The sequence below is a fragment of the Hippopotamus amphibius genome, chromosome 13, assembly GCF_030028045.1.
Source record: "Hippopotamus amphibius kiboko isolate mHipAmp2 chromosome 13, mHipAmp2.hap2, whole genome shotgun sequence".
Lineage (NCBI taxonomy): Eukaryota > Metazoa > Chordata > Mammalia > Artiodactyla > Hippopotamidae > Hippopotamus > Hippopotamus amphibius.
The window spans coordinates 20,406,269-20,430,310 of NC_080198.1; the positions used below are offsets into that span (position 1 = coordinate 20,406,269).

At 41.2% G+C, this 24,042-nt stretch overlaps 1 protein-coding gene across 1 annotated transcript in view; it reads left to right on the forward strand.

The window, feature by feature from the left end:
* Positions 1-24,042, forward strand: part of FRMD4B (FERM domain containing 4B) — a 325,403-nt gene that overhangs the window by 103,490 nt on the left and 197,871 nt on the right. The gene's annotated exons all lie outside the window — the stretch shown is intronic.

Consider the following 24,042-nt stretch of genomic DNA (forward strand, 5'->3'; position numbering starts at 1 on the left):
AAATGAAACATCCAGCGGTTGCCCAATCCTTGCCATAGTGATGACAGTGCGATAGAGACCAAATATACATCCTGTAGGTAGCACTTTGTGTGATCTCTCAGGATTTTTCTGCATTAGTTCATCTCAGTAGTTCATATTTGATAGGCAAAGGTGGGTTGAAGAGGATTAATATGTAATGTGCAAAAAGTATGAATTGTGAGGAAATAGAATGTATAACAGTTAAAGACAGCTTTTTTCCAGGCTTCTCAAAATGTTGCCGCTAGTGAAACTAACGATAGGACTGCACTTTCTGCAGGCTGGTCCTTGGTGAGGAGGACATGGACTGTGTAGTGGTCCAGGACATGGACTCTACCACTCAGCACTTGTGTGACTACAGTGAAAATGATGACTCTTCCTTTGCCTCAGTTTCCTCGATTAGAGGAGAATGAGTAGATGAAATGAGTTAACATATGAGTTAAGGCACTTGGACAAAGGCCGAGCGTATAAAGAGTGCTCAATAATTGTTAGCTGATTTTTTTCATTGGGTAAAGTGTACTTCGGGGATGGACACTTCAGTTGTTTGTTTTGGGGGAGGTAGAGATGTGGAAAAGCCCAAAAGACCTCAGGGAAGTGAAGGGCGATATTTCTAACCCTGGGCATGTTTGCACTTTCCGGGAGGCTGTCATAGCGACTGCTGGGCACCAGGCAGAGATACAAGAAAGTTACAGGGGACCTCAGGGCATTTCTCTAACTCTTATTGATTTAAGTAGTTTGAGACGTATTGGAGAACATAGACTTAAATGCTGTGTGATCTCCTTAAATCACAAATCAGACTCTTTGCTGTAAGGCTTGGTATCTGTAAGGCTTGGTGCGACCCTGCTGTGGCTGTTCTCCCAGCCTCACCCCCTTCGCTCCTTATGCTTCCCTCCTCCCTGACCCCTGAAATCACACCAGCTCTTTTCCACCTGGAGCTTTTGCACACACTCTCCAGTGCAGCCTGGGTGCTTGCTCTCCTGGCACCTGACTCCTGACCTTCTCCTTCAGTCTCAAGCTGAAGTTTCTCTGGCTTCTCTACTCAAAAGGGCCCCGTTGTGAGGTTACTTCCAAAAATATCATCCCTACTGACATTCTCATCAGTGGTAACCGTGAGAGCTTTTTTGTCCATATCCTCGCAACAAGGAGTATGCAGTATTTTTTTTTAATCCTTGCCAGTGTGACAGGCGATAAGCTTGGTTATTTAAAATTGGTATAAGGGAGGATGCAAAGGTATTCAGTGAGGGCCGAGGTTAATTATTCATTAACTCATCTTCAGAGCCTGTTTCCTTTTTTGTTTTTTAAACACAACAGTGTTAATCAACTGTACTTCAGTTTTTTTAAAAAACAGAGCCTGTTTTCTTTATAGCACTCATGATTATTGGAATTTATTTTCTCTTCAGTTATTTTTCACCTTTTTTTTACTGGTAAGTAAAAAAGTATGTTAAGGCCCAAGATGGTGTTTACCTTTTTGCAGTGATATTCTGGGATTCTGGTCCAGCAGCTGCAGTATACAAAGTGCTCGAAAAACATTTTGGGAGTGAAAGAATGAACGAGAGAGACAGGCTCCCTGCCCTCAGGAGCACAGGTCTCGTAAATGAAATAGACAGTTGCTCTGCAGTGTGAGAGGTCCAGAAATAGAGTGAGGAGGGAATCAATGGGGCTCACAAAAAATTAGACTTACGTACGCAGCAATGATATTCTAAGTATTAACAACCAGTCAGGGACTTCCTAGGTGGTGCAGTGGTTAAGAATCCACCTGCCGGGGCTTCCTAGGTGGCGCAGTAGTTGAGAATCCACCTGCCAAAGCAGGGGACACGGGTTCGAGCCCTGCTCCAGGAAGATCCCACATGCCGCGGAGCAACTAAGCCCGTGCGCCACAACTGTTGAGCCTGCGCTTTAGAGCCCGTGAGCCACAGCTATTGAGCCCATGTGCTGCAACTACTGAAGCCCACGCGCCTAGAGCCTGTGCTCTGCAACAAGAGAAGCCATGGCAATGAGGAGCCTGCGCACCACAATGAAGAGTAGCCCCCACTCACCGCAACTAAAAAGAAAGCCCGGGTTCAGCAAAAAAGACCCAACACAGCCAATAAAATAAATAAATAAATAAATAAATTTATTAAAAAAAAAAAAAAAGAATCTGCCTGCCAATGCAGGGGACATGGGTTCGATCCCTGGTCCAGGAAGATCCCACATGCCACAGAGCAACTAAGCCTGTGCGCCACACTACTGAGCCCATGTGCTGCAACTACTGAAGTCCACGCACCTAGAGCCCGTGCTCTGCAGCAAGAGAAGCCATGGCAATGAGGAGCCTGTGCACCACAATGAAAAGTAGCCCCCACTCGCCGCAACTAGAGAAAGCCCGTGTGCAGCAACAAAGACCCAATGCAACCCATATATAAATAAATAAATTTATAAAACAAAAAAACCCCCAACAAATCAGCACAAATAAGGATCAAACTGAACCGGCATCGGCCATGGTGCTGGGCAGGGTGTTTACCCTTCAGTTGCTGGATTGTGGGGAGGTGGGGTGGGATTCGGGGGTGAGGCTCAGGACGGTGTCTATTGCCAACCCTATGGAGGAATTTTCAGTATTTTAACATTAAGTGCAGCTGCATGTGAGTATTTCTCCTGAAATCAGCCCTGATTGTAGAAACAAGCAGAGCTGCTTCTGGTCTTGGAATTCTGTGCTCTGCCTTGATCTGGGGGACTCTGACACCCTCAGACTCCACCCCTGAGCACCCTCTGTCCTCCTGGCACCTGCACATCCTTCCTTCCACCTACTTTAAATCAGCACACTCACCACCTGTCCGACTGGCAAGCATGAAAGACATTCCAAATAAATCCTTGTGGGAAGGATATGGGCAAGAAAGCTCTCGTGGTCACTGTTGATGAGAATGTCAATGGGGCGATACTTCTGGGAGCTAACTTGGCAGTACTTATCAAAATGTTAAATGCACATTCCTACTGACCAGCTCATGGAACTTCTAGAAGTTCATCTTCCAGACAAACTGGTACAAATGCAGAATGATATGTGTACATGTATGTTCACTCCAGCATCGTTTTAATGACAAAGATATGGCGGCAGTTCATATGTCTATTAATAGAAGAGCAGTAAATAAATGATGGTACTTCTGTCTACTAGAATAAAGTGGTTTTTAAAAACTTAAGATAGGTATCTAAAATGTATTAAGTAAAAGGGAAGAAAGCTGCCAAAATTGTGTATACCATGATCATGTTTGTTGAACACAAACGAACACATTTCATGTGTCCCTCCACAGATGAATGGATAAGCAAAATTTAGTATACAATGGAATATCATTCAGCCATTAAAAGGAATAAAGTTCCGATACAGGCTACAACATGGATAAACCTTGAAAACATTATGCTATGTGACACAAAGGGACAAATATTGTATGATCCCACTTATATGAAACATCAAGAATAGGGAAATTCATAAAGAAAGTAGATTAGAGATTACCTGGAGCTGGGATGGAGGGAAGACAGGGAGTTGATGATTAATGGATACTGTTCGGAGTGATGAAAAAGTTTTGGAAATAGATGGTGGTGATTGTTGTACAACAGTGTGAATGTAATGAATACCACTAAATTGTACAGTTAAAAATGACTGAGGGAATTCCCTGGATGTCCAGTGGTTAGGACTCCACACTTCCACTGCAGGGGGAGTGGGTTTGATCCCTGGTCGGGAACTAAGATCCTGCATGCCACGCAGCACAGCCAAAAAAATTTAAAAGAAAAATAATCTGCATGTTCTGATGATTCTAAAACGATGGTGTTAAAAAATGATTGAAGTGGCAGGTTTTATGTATACTTTACCACCATTTTAAAAAACTTTAAAGAAAACTCAAAGGAACAGTCAAAAAATAAAAGCAGGAAAACATATGCATGCATGCCCACGCACACCATGTAGTCTGCAAAGATGTGTTCAGATTGTTGATGGTGGTTATGTCTCACAGACAGAATTAGGGGAAGAACAAAAGAAAATTTTGTGCTATATAATTGTGTACTTTGGGCACTTTTCACAGTGAGCATATATCTTATAATTTTCTAATTGAAGGTTGTTTTTTTATTAAAGTTGACCTGTGGTGAAATCTTGGAGTTGGTACAATTTTCTAGCTTGTACAACCCAGACAATCCTGAAGGTCTGTTTGCAGTTGAATTGGCTTGCGTCTAACATCCCTGTGCAGTGTTTAACCTCGAGTGAGAATTTAATTACAGTTTAAAACACTGAATGGTTTTCCTTTTCTAGATTCAATTACATCTTGTGGAAAAACAGGCTCTTAATATAGAAGGAATTTGGTCTTCTGACTCCCCAATGAGGGCCTACTCTTCTATCTAGTAATTTACTGTAAAGCAAGAGGCTTCTATTTTAGTTTTACATCCCTCTCTTTGGTATTTAAGGCATGTTGGCTGTTAAAAAAAAACAAGCCTCTATCTCATAACACCCCCAAATTTTTATGCATAATAAGAGATTTTCTAAAACCCTAATAAATTGTTGCAGAAAATACCACTTTAATGGGTCACCCATTATATAAAAAGTTTAAACCCTATAATGGGATCATAAATTTGTGTAAGTAAAGAGAAAAAATGAAAGGATGCACTCACCAGGCTACTCGTGTTGGTAACCTCCAGGAGATTATCTGATGGGTGGCATCAGATGAAAGATTATTTTTCTTTATATACCTGTGTATTGTTGAATTGTTACAATTAAGGCCCTTTCTTAATCACTTTATTAGGTTATAACTGACCTGTAATAAACTGCACATATTTAAAGTGTGAAATTTGAGAGCAAATATAATTAAGACAGGATCCTCGGAGAACTATGTGTCTTGCTTGGTATTGAATGTTCAGCACCACTTAGGCGATCAAATAAAGCAGCAGCTCAGAGCTGAGAAGCCCCAAAAATTAAAAATTAAAAAATTAAGTGTACAATTTGATGTTTTGACCTACACATATACCCATGAAACCATCACCATTATCAACATAATGAAAACTTCGGTTATTCCAAAAGGTTTCTTCATGCCCCTTTGTAATCCCACCTACCTACCCTGCCCAGCCCCCCCGTCTTGCCCCAGGCAACCGCTGGTCTTGTTTTTATCACTGAACAATAGTTTGCATTTCCCACAATTTCATATAAGTGAAATCATACAGTATATAATCTTTTTGTCTGACATCTCAGCATAATTATTTTGAGAGTTATCCATACCATAATGTGCACGGATATTTCATTCCTTTTTGTTGAGTTGTATTCCATTATATGAATAAACCCTCATTTGTTTATTTATTCACCGTTGATAGACATTTGGGTTGTTTCCAGATTTTCACTATTACAAATAATGCTACTATGAGCATTCACGTACAAGCCTTCGTTATAGACATATGCTTTCATTTCTCTTGGGCAAATGCCTAAGAGTGGAATGCCTGGATCATATGGTAGTTTTATGTTTAACTTTTTAACAAATTTTCAAAGTGGTTGTACCATTTTACATCCCTACCTGCACTGAATAAGAGTTTCAGTTCCTCCACATCCTTGTCAGTAGTTGGTATGATCAGTCTTTTTCCATTTTATCCATTCTAATAAGTATGTAGCACTAACACATTGTGGTTGCAACTAGCATATTTGATGACAAATGATGTTGAATATCTTTTCATGACCTAACTTGCCATCTGTATATCTTCTCAGTAAATTGTCTGATTCAATATCTTGTGTATTTTTTCCTTGGGTTGTTTGTTTTCCTAATGAGTTTTGAGAGTTCTTTTATATATTCTTGATACAAATCCTTTATCAGATACATGCTTTTGCAAAGATTTACTCCCAGTCTTGAGCTTGTTTTTTCTTTTTCTCAACAGTGTCTTTTGAGGGCAGAAGTTTTTAATGTGTTTAATTTGTTGTGCTCTGAATTATTACAGTGAGGGACATTTAAAGGTGTTTGTCAGTATGTCAGTTATATTTCAATAAAAGTTCTTTAAAAAAAATTAATTAGTCAGCCCTAGGAACTTTTACATTTAGATACGCACCCCACATTATATCAAGCATATTAAAAAGCATGTGTATCCCACATTAAAAATAACTTCTTACTCTATACATTGTTTAAAGACCCTATAATTTTGCTTTTAAAATTGTTTATTACACAAAACATTTATTATTGGCTATAATTTTTCAAGATTCAGCATGCATTCTAGATGATTCATACCAAATAAAAAAATCAAACCTAAAAATTATTTTTGAAAATAATGCAATTTATGAATACTATGATTTATCAGCTGATAAAGTGGACAACATGTTAACTTGTATAGATACTAAATCAAATATTTATTACTTTAGATTGGGTAGTTTTCCTATTTAAAAGCAGTAAGTTTGCTTGCTTTTTAGCTCTAGAATCATTTTTCCTAGGTGCCTGGAAAATGTGTATTTTCTAGACTTTGGATTAAACAGTCTGGTCAAAATACATTTGAAGAAAAATAGAATAATAAATTTTAAAAGAGGTACAAATAATTTAAACATTTTCCCAAGCATGTAATAGACAATCATTAGGTGTGAGTAACAGGATTTGAAACAGATACTTGGAGACTGACTGGCATGTAGAACACTAAACACTGAAGAATCTGATGTGTTTCTGCTGGTTCCTGAATTTCCTGCAGAAGTTTGATTAAAACAAACAAAGAGACTCTTCTTAGGCTCTGAAGTCTCAGAAAATGATGGCTCTTATTTTTTTTAATTAATTTTAAAATGTGTTTTTTCTTTTAAAAATTAATGACTGATTTTTGTAAAAATATGCAAAGAGTAAAAGTATTTTGTGATGTTGAAAATTAAAAGCTCTCACCATCCACACACCTCACAGTTAACTGTTAAACATTTTTTTAAATTAGAATGAATAGACACCAGACATGTCCTTTTTTTCCCTTCAAAGCAAGAAATAACTTTAAAGTCATGAAAGATGCATATGTATGTACGAAAATCGAAATGTCAGATGATGAGTGCTAGCAGTTGAAATATGTCCTCTTCCTATGGAAGTCTGCTTGAAAATCATTTAAAAATGTTAAATGCAACATCACTAATCATTCAGGAAATGCAAATCAAAACCATACACCATGAGGTACTACTTAACATCAGTTAGGACGGCTGTAATCTATGTATATATAAAAAAGAGTTGGTGAGGCTGTGGAGAAATTAGCATCCTGTGGGAATGTTAAATGATGCAGCCATTGTGGAAAACAGTACAGAGGTTCTTCAAAATGGAATATTGTTCAGCTGTGAAAAGGAAGGAAATTCTGACACATGGCACAATATTGAGGAACCACGAAGACATTATGCTAAATGAAGTGAGGCAGACACAATAGGACAAATATTGTAGGATTCCATTTAAATGCAGTATCTAGAACAGCCAGATTCTTAGAGACGGAAAGTAGAGTGGTGATTGATAGAGGCTGGAGGGAGGGGGAAGTGGGGAGTTACTGTTTAGTGGATACAGGGTGTCATTTTGGGATGATGAAAAAGTTCTGGGGCTAGATTGTGGTGATGATTGCCCAATAGTATAAATGTACTTAATGCTACAGAACTTAAAACATGGTAAGTTTCATCTGACATACAGTTTACAATTTAAAAAAATGTTAAGAAGAGGAAAATTCCCAAGTGTTTCCAAATTTTAAGTTAATAGCTTAAAATATCACCCTAATACATGTTAGTGATAGTTGGCCAGCATTTCTTAATGGTCTCATGACTTGAAACAAAAGTACAATATTTTTAAAGGGAAAAAATACTGTTTTCCATTTAAATGATGCTTCATACTCCTGACTCTAGTGGTGCAAATTCAGAAGCAAGAAATTACTGCCAAGGCTCTCTTTTAAGACTTTACATGTGTTAACTCATTTAATCCTCAACAGAACTAGGAGATACTGTTATTTCCATTTCACGGATGAGGACTATGAGAACAGAGAGGTTAGGAAAGATTCCCAAAGCCACACAGCTAGTGAGAGGTAGAGCTAGCCGTCAAACACTGGAAATGTGGTTCCAGAGCCCACAGCAGTCTGAGCCACTGTGTTTTCCCACCTCCCAATTATTAAGAGCTTTATTATCAGGAGAGCTGTCTATACACTGTGTGATCATTTCTAGGATTTCTACTGGGTAGTTATACCTGAAAAGCTTGAGCGTATTGATATGCTGTTAGCTTTTCTTTGATAGAAGCCTGTGACCTGATACATGAAAATGATTTGTCTCCAGCTGGAAATGAACATTTACTCAGCTTTTTACTGATGCCAGTTGTGAAGGAGACCCAGGAGAATGCTCTAAAAATGCAAGTTTTCTAGGTTTTCTCAAGGAAAGGCTCTGGAAAGGAAATCTCCATATTGGGAGAGGAAAACATGATCTCATGTTCTTTCCTTCTCCCTAAGATTCACGTCTCCCAAAATGTTAGGTTAATTTAAAAAAAAAGACTTCATGTCTATGTTCAAATAATGCTGAATTAAAAGAAGTTAGACTTTCTTTAGTGCTGGACTTCTTAGGGATTTAACATGCTAATAAAATACTGTGAATTGCCAAAAAGAGATATAATGTTATAATATATTAAATAATATATGAGTATATATTATATAATTTAAAAGTTGTTTCCCAGAGTTACTTTACCGCAGAGTACTTCCCCCGTGGAGAGTCATGCTTCCAGGAACACTTTTGGGAATAATGTTCTGGGGATTTTCCAAATCTACCACCAGGGGGCAGTTCTCCCTCCTTTTATATCCTGATTTAAACTGACCAAACTATTTTCCCCCAGCACACCCGAGACAGGCTGACATTTCCAAGCAGACTTTGTTAAAAACTGTCAAGGACTGAAGGAAAGACATAAGAAAAGTAAGAAGCCCTATAAATAGTCAATTTCCCAAATCCATGAGGCTGAGCCAAAGAAATAGCGAATCTGCCAAGCTCTCCTGGGCGGGCATGGAATACAAGTTCCCAGCCATATTGCTTGCCTTTTCCCCTCCTGTTTCTCAACCAAGTGGCCTTTCTGTCATCTTGGCACCCAAGAGCGTCTGTGGCCTTATGTTATCACAGCTGAGGATAAATCCCAAAACTTTTGTGTCTTCACAGCTCAAATTCTTTTCTGATTTAAATCTCCCAGGTCTGCCCTGTGATCTTTCCTCTCAGTCCTGGTTGGCAGCTCTGAGGTACCTCTGTGGTGATGAACAGATATGGCAGCCCCGTGAATGTTCTAATCCTGATTAAATTCGCAGTAAATGTGCCTCTCGGGTCCCCTGCCAGGGCAGACATTATTAATTGTCTCAGCATGCTTTCTCTGTAGAACTCAGAATCAGTCTCACAATCCTTCCTGACCCTGTGCTCCAGGCAGGTGTTACCAATAGAGGGCTGTTAATGTAAGTGGGAAAATTCTTCCAAACCTAGGATATAAATTCCACCCACCTCTGGAACTTTCTGTAGTGACTGTCTCAGATGAATGTAATCTCCCTAATCCTCTACCCAAACACATACACACACACTTTAAAAAGTCTATTTTAGCTCCACAAAAATCAAAGTCTCCACTCCAGCCCCATCACATCCTTATTCATACCTTACCTGTAGCACACTGTACAGGTGCTGTGCCTAATTGGAAAAGGAGGGTTGTTACATCCAGTACATGCCGCAGGCTCCAAACTGGGCTCATTCTGTTGTTGAACCTCTGATCGTAACTGATATCATGTGGCACATGCCCTAATTTGATTAGCATGTCCTTGGAGCTGCCTTTGTACGAGCTGCTCAGAAAGCAACCTGTGCTCTGTGTCAAACTTCAGCAAAAGCTGTGTCAGGTGATAAAAGGGCTAACCTATTATGGTAGGCTTTGAAACTATCTTATGACAGATGGTTTTTTTAATGCTGAAAATTTATTTGAATAAACATAATTAATGTTTGTAACATATCATCTTTACATTTACATAAACTTAATTAATTTTAATAACGAGAGCAGTATGAGGTGGTCGTTATGTGTGACCGCTGGGGTTAGATAGGGTTCGCTCTCTGCTCCCCTACTTACTTGCTTTGAAGCCTTGGATTAGTTACTCCTTCACCCCCCTCCAAGCCTTCTGAAAAATAAAGGTAGTAACAACATCTGTCTTGTTAGGGTTCATTTATAAAATAAATGTTACTGTGCTTCTACTTTGTACCAAGTATGAAACATCTTTGGGAGGAACTGAATGGAATCGGGCGTTTAATTCAGCTAGCCCTGACATGGTGCTGTTATTACTCCTCTTTTAAAGTGCTCATGTTTCAGCTGAAGCCATCATGAGCGGTGGGGAGAAAGAAGGCCATGCGTGTCCTTGAATTCCAGATCCATGAGAGATGAGATTTAGGTGCTGGGCCAGCAGAGTCAATGTTTAATTTTTAAATTGTGCGTTGAAGGTGAACTTTCCCCAGTGGCCAGTGAGGGGTGCTGTGTGAGCAGAATAACTGCTTCCAAAGTCAGTTTCAAGTGTTGCCCTTCCCCTCAGGGACGTGTGACTGAAAATGATGACCACCAAGTTCAACTTTGCTGTTCATTCTCTGGCTTCTGGTTCCTGCTGAATTTAACTTCATGCACATTCTTAATGGCAGCAGAATTGATTAACATTTATTAAATGTCTTCTCTGACCAACACACTCTGAAATGAAAAAGGTGTGCTTGAGGAGTTTACAAGGTAAGGAGGAGGTGGCACTGATATGTTGGGTAATTGTTAAGAAAACATTTTGGAAGTACTATAAGTGAGAAATGAACAAGTGAAGAGAGATATGAATACTGGGGAAAATTGAAAGACAAGAAGACCTTTTAAAGCTCTAGCACATCTCCCACCTTTCTGTTGGCCTAAGACAGAGTCCAGTCACAGTGGTAGGGAGAGGGCTGGGGCTGAAAGGCAGGTAAAAACGGAGGACTGGAGGTAGCAAGACATAAAAGCTTTTATACTCCAAGTTGTGGTCACCAGAAGATAAAGTCAGCATCAGCAGCAATCGCGATTTTTATATTCCTCCTGTTCCCTTCGTGACTTAATCTTATATTCGTTCTTTTAGCCTTGCCTCTTGAAATTAGGTTCAGAAATTAACCCAGTCCACCCAAGCAAATTCCAAATTCATCTTTTTATTTTTGAAAGAGTTGCTCTTATTTCAGCTATAAGTTTTTTTTTTTAATTTATTTTTTGGGGGGTACACCAGGTTCAATCATCTGTTCCTACACACATATCCCCGCATTCCCTTGCAGCTATAAGTTTCTATATTAGGATTTAAGGTCGTCAACATATATCTCACATCAATTTGTGTGTCGTATACAAATAACTTGGCTTCTGACAATGGAAGAGAAAATTTGTATCTCATTTGTTTAATATTTAATTTTGATTGTCCGTGAAGTCAAGGATTTTTTTTAGTGTTTATTGGCCATTTGTATTTCTTATGAAAGTTCTGTTCCCATCCTTCTTTTCCTATTGATCTGTTGATTACATTTAAAAATTAAGAAATACTTGATTTGAAAGTGACACACCAAAGTATAAACAGTGTGTCCTAATAGCAGTCTTGATCACAAAGCCATTCCTAATAGTTGGAGAATGTGAATTTTCAGCTTATGTGTAATCTTTCTAGTTGGTGCCTCGATGTCTCTCTCCCTCTTCGAGACAGTGTTGAGCTCACAGATGGATGGTTCCCCTTTCTGAGGTGCGTGTGGTCTCTGTCAGCTGTTGGCAGGTTGCACGGGGCTGGGAGAGCAGCGTTTCTGCAGTCCCGGCAGAGTCCCAGAGAGCAGGCAGGTGGGGCTGTGTCACCATCTTTCTCAGCAGTAGGCAGCAGCAACGTTTGGCTGTGAAGGCGCACAGCTCCAGCTCCACCATCAGTTTTAAGGAAAGGAGATGCATGATTCCTCCACCAGTCTGGGTTCGTAATTGCATCTTGTTCACGTCTGTATCTTCCTCTCTCGGCCAGTGTTGGTTGGGATGATGGTAGAATAAATGATAGGTGACTCCGTTTGCCCCAAATACGGTTTCTCTTAGCACCTCGCTCTAGGAAAGGGGACCCTTCCATAAGCTGAATTCCTTCTCAGAGGGGAAAAAATGTTTGAAAATGAAATTTAAATTAAATTATATTTAAACACATATTAAAACATTTGTGATATAAGCATTTGTGATGTAATCACAAAGGTGCTTATTTATTAATGCAATAAATAACAAGATCTAGTGTCCTGTCATTTCAAAGGAGTCAGGAATGTAAACAGTATTTTGTGGTATAGACAAAGGCTGTAATATGATGTAAGAGTATCTGTGATTTCTCTTAGAGACCAAGTGATGTTACTGTTAGTATTTCTGTACTTTGTTACTTATATTCACAACTGAAAGAATGCTAGATTTTAACTAGAGGTTAGTGATAACTTTTATAAATTTATTTATTTATTTATTTATTTAATTGGCAGTGTTGGGTCTTCGTTGCTGCACACGGGCTTTCTCTAGTTGCGGCGAGGAGGGGCTACTCTTTGTTGTGGTGCGAAGTCTTCTCATTGTGGTGGCCTTTCTTGTTGCAGAGCACAGGCTCTAGGCGCGTGGGCTTCAGTAGTTGCGGCACACGGGCTCAGTAGTTGTGGCTCACGGGCTCTAGAGCACAGGCTCAATAGTTGTGGCGCACGGGCTTAGTTGCTCCGCAGCATGTGGGATCTTCCTGGGGCAGGGCTCGAACCCGTGTCCCCTGCAGTGGCAGGCGGATTCTTACCCACTGCGCCACCTAGGAAGTCCAGTGATAACTTTTAAATATGTAATTTTTATACTAATTCAAGTTCTATTCTTAAATTCTGTGCCAGGATCCCTTAGGGGTCATGGACCTCTGACTAAAATCCCTCGGTTTCTGGGCTGAGTTGAGGGGAAGGGTGACCACAAAGGAGCCTGGGGGAATTTTTTGAGATAAGAAGAACTATTCAATCTTGATTGTGATGGTGCTTAAATGACTGTATATGTTTGTCAAAAATGGGGAATTTTATGGTATGTAAATTAGAGAGAGAAAAAGAAAGGAAGGGAAGAAGAGAGGAAGAGAAAGAGATGGAGAGAGAGGTGAGTTGAGTATTGCTGCTAATAAAGGCAGACACTATAAAAGTCCCTTTGTATTGGAGCTGGGTTTCTTCCACAGTTATCCAGTGCCTTCTGGAACGAAACCCCCTGAGTTCAGATCCTGGCTCTGCCACTTGTTTGCTGTGTGACAAGGGCAAGTTACATGACATCTCCATGTCTAAGTTTCATCATCTATAAAATGAAGATGATAATAGCTCTGCCTACCTCATAAGATTTTTTGAGGAGTAAGTGAATTAATATTGAGTGCTTAGGTTAGTTCCTGGCATATAGTAAGCACTGTATTGTCATCTAATATTTAGAAATGCTTTGGTGAGAGGCCAGGGTCATTGTGAAGAGCTTAATCAATGCCAGTGAGTACATCAGTAATCACAGAAAGGTTGTATTTGGTCAGGGGAAGTCAGTCACTAACAAAACAAATGTGTGTATATATGTCCTTAAGACATATCAACGTGCTTGTTGACATTCTTCTAAATGTATTTGAAATATATATATATTCTTTTTTTTTAACTCTGCTTGAACCTCAGCTGTCAGCTGTATCAGCTCCCAACATCCTCTTCCGTTTCCAAATAACTTCCCCTGCTGGACCACCTCACATGATGTGTTTCCAAAGGGCAAAGCCAGTGCATTTTATGCAACGTTTGCAAATGAAAATCATACCCAAGGACATATAATAAAGGTGACAAGTCTCCTATAAAACCCTGGTTGACTTACACAAGGAATTCTTAGGTTTTGGTTATTAACTATGATTGATATTTGGTACCATTTGTAGGGAGTCTACAAAACTGTGTTGAATATTTACAATGTGGCACGATGTACACCAGCCAAGTTTCCAGCAGGGTCCTGCTGAGATTTTAGGCCTGAGGTGTTTCACTAGTTGGAGCACAGTTTGTGAGCTTGCAAATTACCTACCAGTGAAGAATTTATTGAAAATAACTTTCTATGCCATTCACCAGGCAAGAGCCCATTTCTCTGGAGAACCAGAAAACGGAATCATGAAAACCTGAAGTCATGAAATAACCCCAAAACTTCATTTAACCTTAAATCCAGTTTATAAGGGAGAGGAGAGGAAACATACAGGACATCACAGCAACTCCTTTTTAATGTCAGTAAAATATATATAGCATCAATTCTGTTATTTGCAGTAGTTATGTCCTATAAAGTCACTGAATTAGTGAATTCTGAACCATCACTTCTATGGGAAATATAGGGTTCCTGTGAATCTCTCCTCACAATATTCTCATCAACCTGTCAATACAAAACCTTGTTGTGTGTGTGTTTCTGTTTAACAACACTGTACTACGTAGTGTGGGTCCATTAGCATTGAACTCACAGCCAACAGCACTGTAACTCACACCTGAATGGAACTTTCTGACACACAGATTTTCTCCATAAGGCACATCACAGCCTTCTTATGCTTAGGGACACTAACCAGCATTTCACCACTTGCAAGGGGGACATTTTAAACAGCGAAGTTTAAAGAGTGACAAAGACCTCTATGAAGACCATGAACAGGACACTTGGTTTAGGGTATGAGTGCTGAAACAAGAAGGCAGAGTTGCCTTATTTGAGCTTAGCTAGGGTCTTGCTCAAGGGGTGACACAAAGTTTTCGCCCCTCTGCTCATGTCTGAGAATGACTGCAAATACACCGCAAGTATTGATTTGGGGGTCCCAAGTGAATCTTAGCAAGGAGACGAATTTGCAAATGTGGAATCCATGAGTAATGAGGGTTGACTCTATAAATAAGGTGGTCTCACAGAAAAAGGCCTGTGTGGTCCAGCCCTCACTTCCTGAACAGCATCAGCTAAGCACAGATCTTACATTGGATAAATGCCCAGCAAATCGTATGCATTTGCCAGAGCTCAACTCCCCCTGGCTTGGAGCCCACCGCTCTCTCCATCAGAGAGTCTGCAGGACTTGGGGCTCAGCAAAGCCCAGTCTGTGGGCCACATCCCACATGTTGCCTCTTTTGCTGCGGTCCCAAGCTAAGAAAGGATTTTTTCAATTTTGAATGGATGGGGGAAAGAAATCAAACAAAGACTATTTCATGACACTTGAAAATTATTTGGAATTTAAATGTTGGGGTCCATAGGTAAAGTGTTATTGGGACCCAGCCATGCCCATTTGTTGACATGGTGTCAATCCCTGCTTTCATGTAATGAGACAGAGATGAGTAGTTGCCACAGAAACTGGATAGCCCACAAAGCTGAAAATATTTACCAGCTGGTTCTTTACAGGAAGGTTAGATGATCCGTGATCTAAAGCATTGCTGGTTGTCACCCTGGACAGTTGTGCACAGGCAGTTAAAAGCTTTATATGACAGTGAAACTTCTCTAGCAGCAAAGGGTAAGTTTTAGCCAGCATAAAATAGGGCTTTTCTTTTCCTTACTCTCACCTCCCTTTTTAAAATACAGGTTTAGATTTGAAATCCCTATAAATAACTCAATAATTTACTCTGCATGTTGAAGCAGATAAGAAAGTATCGGGCTGTTTCTATGAACAAATCTGTTGAACCCAATTTAAATGCAACTGAAGGGAACTCAGCAGGGTGAATAAAAAATGATGACATGAACCTTTTTGTGTTGAAGTCAGGCAATGAAATTCCAGGAGCTTTGTTTCCTATCGATGAAGAAAATAAAGTTCATTTCAGCTTGTCTTTATTTGGAGTTTTAATAGCTGAAAGTTATGTTAGAGCCTAGTTAGACCAAGGGTATCCAAGAGGATTTTCTGTGGAGTTGGGCACGTTCTCTGTGTGAGCCAATATGGTAGCCAGTAATATTGAATATGAGTGGCTCTTGTGCTTTTGAAACGTAGCTAGTATGACTAAGGAACTGAATTTTTAAGTTCGTTCAATTTTAATGTTTTTTTATTGAAGTATTAGCTAATTTACAGTTTTGTGTTAGTTCCAGGTGTAAAGCAAAGTGATTCAGTTATACTTTATATATATGTATTTTTTCTTCTTTTTCAGGTTCTTTGCCCTTATAGGTTATTATAAAATGTTGAGTATAGTTCCCTGTGCTATGCAGTAGGTCCTTGTTGGTTTTCTACTTTATAGGAGTGTGTATATGTTAATCCCAAGCTCTGAATTTATCCCCCCTCCCTTTTCCCCTTTGGGAACCATAAGTTTGTTTTCTATGGCTGTGGGTCTAGTTCTGTTTTGTATATAAGTTCACTTGTATCACTTTTTTAAGATTCCACATGTAAGTGATATATGATATTCGTCTTTCTGTGTGGCTTGCTTCACTTAATATGATTATCTTGAATGGATTTGCATCCATGTTGCTGCAGATGGCATTATTTCATTCTTTTTTATGTCTGAGCAGTATTCCATCGTATATATGTACCACATCTTCTTTATCCATCCATCTGTTGATGGACACTTAGGTTACTTCCATGCCTTGGCTATTCTAAATAGTGGCACTGTGAATATCGGGGTGCATGTGTTTCTCCAGATATATGCCCAGGAGTGGAATTTCAGGATCTTGTACTAACTCTATTTTTAGTTTTTTAAGGAGCCTCCCTACTGTTTTCCATAGTAGTTGTATCAACGTTCCCACCAACAATGTAGGAAGGTTCCTTTTTCTCCACACCTTCTCCAACATTTATTTCAATTTTAAGGAATTTAAGTTGAAATAGCCACATGATTAGTGGCTACCTTATGGAACAGGACACATCTAGATTCAAGCCTGCCGTCTTGTTTTGTTTGCCTTGCACAGAGATTTTAGAAGTTTGGCTTTGTTGCCCACATTTAAAGACTGGGGGATTTTGTATAAAGGTCCAAATTCTGGCTTCTCATGGAAAATTGGAGCATCTGGGGACACTGGGGATGCTCTTTCTTGACAAGACATGTGGTCTCTAGTCCCCGGTGCTCCCTGTCAGCTTCCACTCAGCCTGCTGCATCGTTTTCATTAGCTGCTTGCTCTCTATTGGCATTTGAATGTGCAGCTCCTAATCCAATTCCACCCCATAGTTTCGTATGGGGACCTAAAGCCCAGAGACAATAAGTACCTTACTCAGAGTCGTCCAGTAACTAACACTTGGGCTCACACCAGAACCCCCTGGCCGTGCTCTCTCTACTCCAGGGCCTGACTGGAATCCTCGGGTGTGTGTGGGCGGTGGCGGGTACTCCTGGGTGGTGCCTGGGTGTGTCTGAGCTGCGCTCACAAGCCTCATCCTCCCCTCCTTCCAGGCCACGGGCAGGTTGGACATTGGGTGAGTGAGGTCTCTGCTCCCCCACTCTGGGCTGAGTCAGCGGGAGCCACAATGGGCAGTGAGGCCGTGGGAAAGCGAGAGGCCTGAACTTTCCCTGGCCGTTTCCCTCTCCGACTTCCTCCCTCATTGTCAACCTCTGACAGCTCCAGCTGTTCTCAATGAAGGTGCATCTGATAACCCCTTGTTGGCTGCTTCTCCCGCCTGGTACCTCTGCTTCCCGCAGATCTTCTGTTCATGTGGGTCTTCTTTTCTTTTTCCAAAGGGTTTTTGACTTATTTCTGAAGTCCTGGTCAATTCAGTCTTGGGCCAAAATATTTACTTAAATCCACAAAGAAAGCTTTGAGATAGTCTTTCATACTATGAGAGTTAAATTTTACTGGGCATTTCTCCAGCCTCTTGTCCTGTTCAGGTCAAGGCTAATTCAGAAAGAGAAGGTTTAGCTCAGTGACAGTGGGGCTATACTCACCTGAGTTTGAGCCGTTGCTCTGCTGGTTCCCAGGTCAGTGACCTCAGAGAAAATCCCTTAATATCCTGAGACTAAATTTCCTTAAGTATCAAAGAGCTACTTCACAGGTCTGTGGGTGAGGAATACATTGGATAATGAATGTAAGGTAAAAACCTTGATACTCATGACATAGTGATAGCTTCCCAGATGGAGAGGCTGTAGCATTATTTTAGCATGTCCTTTTCCATACGTCTTATAGGCTTTTGCCAGACAGGGCAGGGTAGTTTCATCAGGCCATATCTTGCTGAAATCCTTACCTGGGATTGCCTTGTTTATAAACAGTAGATCAACCACCTTGACCCATTTGAACCCCAGACTTCTCTTCATACGTCTCAGTCTGCAAGTTCTGCTCTGTGTGGTCTTCATAGAGACTTCCATTCACTACTTGATTCTCGACTTTAAAAGGCCCCTCCTTTCCTGTCCCAAATGTGGAGCTGGCGTCCATGTACTTAGACCATGTTGCATACCAGAGAATGGGCACCGGTGGTTTCTGCCTGCTTGGCATCCAATCCCCCTTCTTCTGGTGAGAGAACCCACCCAACTTTCCTTTAGACTTAGGTGAGGCTGCTCCGCCAGCCTTTGCTGGTGTCCAGGTTGAACATGAGACTCAAGTCTAACCAGTGAGAGCCAGTAAAGAATAATGGAAGGACTCTTTTTATATGTATATATAATTTATTTATTTATTTTTGGCTGTTTATAAAGTTTTTTTAAATTAATTAATTTGTTTAGTGGCTACATTGGATCTTCATTGCTGTGTGCGGGCTTTCTCTAGTTGTGGTGAACAGGGGCTACTCTTTATTACGGTGCGCGGGCTTATCATTGCAGTGGCTTCTCTTGTTGCGAAGCATGGGCTCTAGACATGAGGACTTCAGTAGTTGTGGCATGTGGGCTCAGTAGTTGTGGCTCTCATGCTCTAGCATGCAGGCTCAGTAGTTGTGGTACACAGGCTTAGTTGCTCTGCGGCATGTGGAATCTTCCTGAACCAGAGCTTGAACCCGTGTCCTTGGCATTGGCAGGCAGATTCTTAACCACTGCACCACCGGGGAAGTCCGGAAGGTCTCTTATTGGAATTATTGGGAAAGAGCATCTCTCTTTCCCCAAGGGTTGCTAAACCAGCTGGAGGTAAGCTTGGACCCGCCAGTGGCCACCTCTGGCTCCGCTGGGAAGTGAGAGTGAGATCAACACCCAGGAAAGCGAACTGAAAGACTGACAGAGTCCAGAGCATCAGTGCATGAAGCCAGGCACCTCTAGACGTGTCAGTTATCTGAGCCAATAAACTCTCCACATCCACCTTTATTGGATTTATTTATTCATGTTTGCTTTGGCCAGTGTATGGTGGGTTTCTATCCCTGTAACTGAAAGTGTTCTGTTAAAACTCTCCCTTTTCCATGTCTGAATTTCCCCAAATCTGTCTCCCAGTATAATTCCCAGCTAACACAAATCTATTTGCTGGCTCTAAGCCATCTCATGTTTGCAATGGACATTTTTTTCCCAGGGTGATTTGCTGTCTGGGCATTTAGTGCAATTGGTGCTTTTCATTTGGGCTATCTACCGTTATCCAATCTCTACCTCAGATGTGGATAAGAAACATTTTGCAACCCAAGTGTATTCATTTGCTATTGCTGCATAACAGTTATCACAAAGTTAGTGACTTCAGCAACACATATCTATTATCTCACAATTTCTGTGGCCTAGAAGTCTGGGCATCACATAAGTGGGTTTTCTGCTCAGGGTCTCATCGGACTGAAATTAAGGTGTCGGCTGGGAATGTAATCTCACCTGGAACTCAGGATCCTCTTCCAAGATCACTGACGTTGGCACAGTTCAGTTCATTACAGTTGGAGGATTGAGTCCCTCAGCTTCTAGAGGATACCTGTAGTCAGTCCCCTGCCAGGTGGCCCCTGCATAGCATGGCAGTTTGCTTCGTCAGAGACAGCAGGAGGGTGTATTTCTCTCCAGTGTGCTAAGATGGAGTGGTCATGGGGGTGACAACCCACCCCCTTTGGCATATCCATAACCTAATGAGGGGAGTGACATCCTTGAAGGGACATCATTTTTGCCATGTTCTCTTGACTGGAAGCAAGTTATAAGCCCCGGCTACACTCAGTAGGAGAAGACTACACATGACATAACACCAGGGCATGGAAATCATGAGGCCATATAGAATTCTGCCTATCACTTCAAGTTAACCTCCTACCATATGATTCTAACCTAATTTAGAGCAGTGACATGTGTTGGTTAGTAAAGTTGTTTTGCATTTGTAATGTAAAAATTTAGTAAATATCTTATTAGTTATAATGTGTGCGTGTGTGCGTGCGCTTTTTAGACTTGAAAAAGATAACTGCAGTCAGCTGAATAATGCCCCCCAAAGCTATCAGGTCCTAATGTGTAAATGTTACCTCTATATGGTAAAGACTTTGCAGATGTGATTTCATTAAAGTTCTTGAGACGAGGAAATTGTCTTAGATTACCTGGTTGGACCCAAGATGCCATTACAAGTATCCTTAGAAGAAAGAGGCAGAGGAAGTTTAGGGAGACACACAGACAAGAAGGTGATGTGAAGTTGAAGGTAGAGGTTGGATCGATGTGGCCACAAGTCAGGGAATGCTGGCAGCCACCAGAAGCTGGAAGATGCAAGAATGGATTCTCCCCCAGAGCTTCCAGGAGTGTGGCCCTGCTGATACTTTGATTTCAGCCCATAGAAGCTGATTTTGGACTTCTGACTTCCAGAACTATGAGAAAACACATTTCTGCTGTGTTAAGCCACTCATTTTGTGGTAATTTGTTATAGCAGCTACAGGAAACTAATACAATGGCCATAGTGTCTGATTTAGAATCAGGTTTGCATTTGAGATTTTTGAGCCTGAAGACAATTTGATTGGCCAGATTTTAGTCTAACTTATAAAATAATATTTTTCCCAGCAAGGAGCTTGGAGTGCCTGCTTTGTATCTTTTGCAGTGCTTGCTCAGGAATGAGTTACTCAGAACCACTTGCTAAACAGTGCCAGTTATGAAGGGCAGACCACAAATTTGGCTTCAAGCTACTTGGTGCTACCTCGTGGTCAAAGCAAAAAGTGGCCCATGTTAAATATGAAATGACTTTTCATATTTAATCTTTCTAACTGGGAGGGGAGGGTACTTTATTCAGCAGGGGAATCTAGTTTTCCTCTTAGATAAGCAATTGATCCCACAAGCACTGCTATCTTTTATCTGGTCCTTAATATATCAGCCAGCTATTCTGAGTATTTCTTTATCCGGTAAACATGTCTTGAGCCCCTACAATTTGCCATGAGGGATGGAAATATAATAAAGACCAGAACACACAATGTTTCCTGCTCTCAAAAAACCCACAGCATGATGCAGAAGATAAAAATGAGATCATCCCATGAATAATTGTGTAGTTGCAGACTGAGGTAAGTGAAGAAAAGGAACGCGTTTTGAGGGTGTCATTTAGCAAAAGAACCTTGCCTAAGCTGGGAGAATCATGGCTGGCTTTCTCCTGGATGTGACTTGTCAGCTGAGGGCTGAAATTGAGTAGGATTCAACCAGGAGAAGATTGAGGGTTCCATGTGGAGACAACAACATGCGCAGTGGCCGTGTGACCAGGTGACGTGATGCGTTTGAGGACCAAGAGGGAAGACGTGGGGCAGTGGGGCAAGGTGAGGCTGGAGGGGTGAGCAGGGCCTGATGGGCACAGAAAGACAGAAGACTCTTCAAGGGAGGTCAAGCATACATGGTTAAAATAAAAAACAACTGGGGGTGTAAATCTGCCCCCCAATTCATCACACGTGACCTTGCTTCCCCTTTGGAAGCAATCGCCCAGCCCTGAGAAGCCATTATGGGGCTTTCTCTGCGTCTGAGTGATTCACTCATATTGTTGCCTCTTCCCAAAGTACACATGTCTAATTTTCCTGTCTTCTCACTGAGCTGTGGATCTCAGCCTCGGTAGAAGCCAAAATTAGAAAGGTCCGAATGTCCATACCTGGAGGAGAACACAGCCACCTACAGAAGGCCAGCTGGACCTGCTTCCGAGGCACACCCTCTACGTTAGATGAACACCTGTGATGATGTTAAAATATAGCCCCTTGAAATGTGCTGTGCATCAAACCCAATGTCATGGCAGTGCTGACCGGCAGTGACAAACAATGTCTATTGATCCACCCCTGTTGGAGATGTAAGGTTACCATTGACGTTTTCTGCCCATGGACCACTAGACTTTCATGGAAGGAACATCTTCTAATTAAAAGGGAAGCATTATTCTCCTTTGCTGAAAGGAAGAGCCATTCATTTTCTAAGATGCATGCTTCTCAGCCACAGAACAGAAATTTGTTAAGAGAGGAGGGAGCCTCCTTTTTGTGCAGAACTGGCTTGTGCTGTTCCTCTGCCCAATCTTATCACAGTGAGCATCTCTCCATTGTTAAAGCAGTGCATTATTTCCTTCTGAATGAGGTCTTTTGAGGAGAGTATTGTGTATTTTGTACAAGATCTCATGGTTCTATTAAGATGCTCATCTATTACCTGTAGCCATCTTTCTCCTTTGGATTCCCTCTCTGTGTGAGTGAAATATCCCTGTGTGATAACTTCTGGTCTCCCTTTGGATAAAGGAGCATACATGTCACAAGAAACAGTTGAAACTATTCCATGTGTATGCTTCTCTCCCAGGCCAACATCATCCTTGTTTGAGAGAAACAAATTCAGTGTCATGAAAACCCCAACAAAACTGCCAGAATTAAGAAATTCCAGAATCAGAAATTCCCAGGGGAGGAGAATGAAATCAGTGTCAACAAAAGAAATTGAGCAAGTAGAAATTGTTCTCCACTTCTCCCTTGCATCTCTGAGGAATAACTAGGAGCAGTTTGCTCTGTTTTCTTCTTCTAGTCCTTTCCTCTGCAATACACAGCATACGTACGACAAGGGGGGGGGGGTTGTTTTCATTCTGCTGCTTCTCCAAATGCTGCACATCTTTGGGTTGCATGGTGGATTCATCCCGTGCCTTTGGAATTAATGAGGCCATCAAGTCAAACACTAAACCTACTGAAAGAGGAGAAGAGGGGAAACCTTGATATTTCAAGCATCTTGCATATTTGTCTCCATCTTAAAGCCACTGTTGCAATTAGATGCTTGGGGAAGCCTAGCTATAAAGTGGGGTTACAGTGATTTGTGACTATGCACAGGTACAGTTTTGAGAGGGGCAGTATGGTGGGAAACTATTTGAGGAGAATTGGTGAGTAAACATGGATGCCTAACTGCCTTCAGGCAGGACAGCAGGTGAGCGGACATACAGTGTTGGGTTAAGAGATGTGTCTATAACATCAGATTACCTCAGGGCAAGTCCAGGCTAGCTAAGTGACCTTGAGTAGTTTCCTTCTCTTCTCTGTGCCTCAGTTTCCTTAACTGTAAAGTGGAGAGAATCGGAGTGATGTCTCTTTTATAAAGTAGTTGGGAGATTAAATGAAATTATATAACATGTATGTACTCAGCTCATTAGTACTCAATACATATTAGCTGTTGCTTTTATTGATCTTATTGACTAGTTTCATATGTTGGTCTAGTTGGGTCTTTAATCCATTCATTCAACCAACATGACTCGTGCCCAGTGTACAGCAGGCAGTGTGCCAGCTGACAAGAATGTAGTAATGCACTCTTATCACAGACCATGAGAATTACTGCAGTAGGAATATGAGTTGACTACTGTAGTGGAACCAAAGAGGAGATCATAGGTCTGAGACCCACCCGTGCTGTAGGGAACCACAAAGAAGATTTTAGTGCCTGGAGGGTTTGAAGCTCCCCACTGAACTTGGAGGATCTGGGAAGAAACTGGAGTTGGTCCTTGGCATTCTCTCGAGTATCCTCTGACTGCCCTCCGTCCACCCCCCCACCCCAGGGCTCTCATCTCAGTCCCTGCTGCGCAAACCCCCAACCTGAGCATTTGACACAAGTTAACCCTTTCGTACAGCAGAGCTTAAATGATTGGAGAGACTCATGTCAAGTTCTGAATCTCAGATAACCTGAGTAAATTCGTGGTTAGGAAGGTAGGAACACCTGAGAAGCTTACATTACATTACAGCCATTTGTGCTTTAACCTCAGCCACATGAATTCCTCTTTGGCCTCAACAGGAAACACTTTGAACAAGGGACTGTCTTACTGCTTTTGCTTATTTTAGACCATCCACCTTCCACCCTTATCTCTTCCTCCTCCCGCTTTTACAACATTCATTCTCCTGTGCTCTGACTTCTGGATT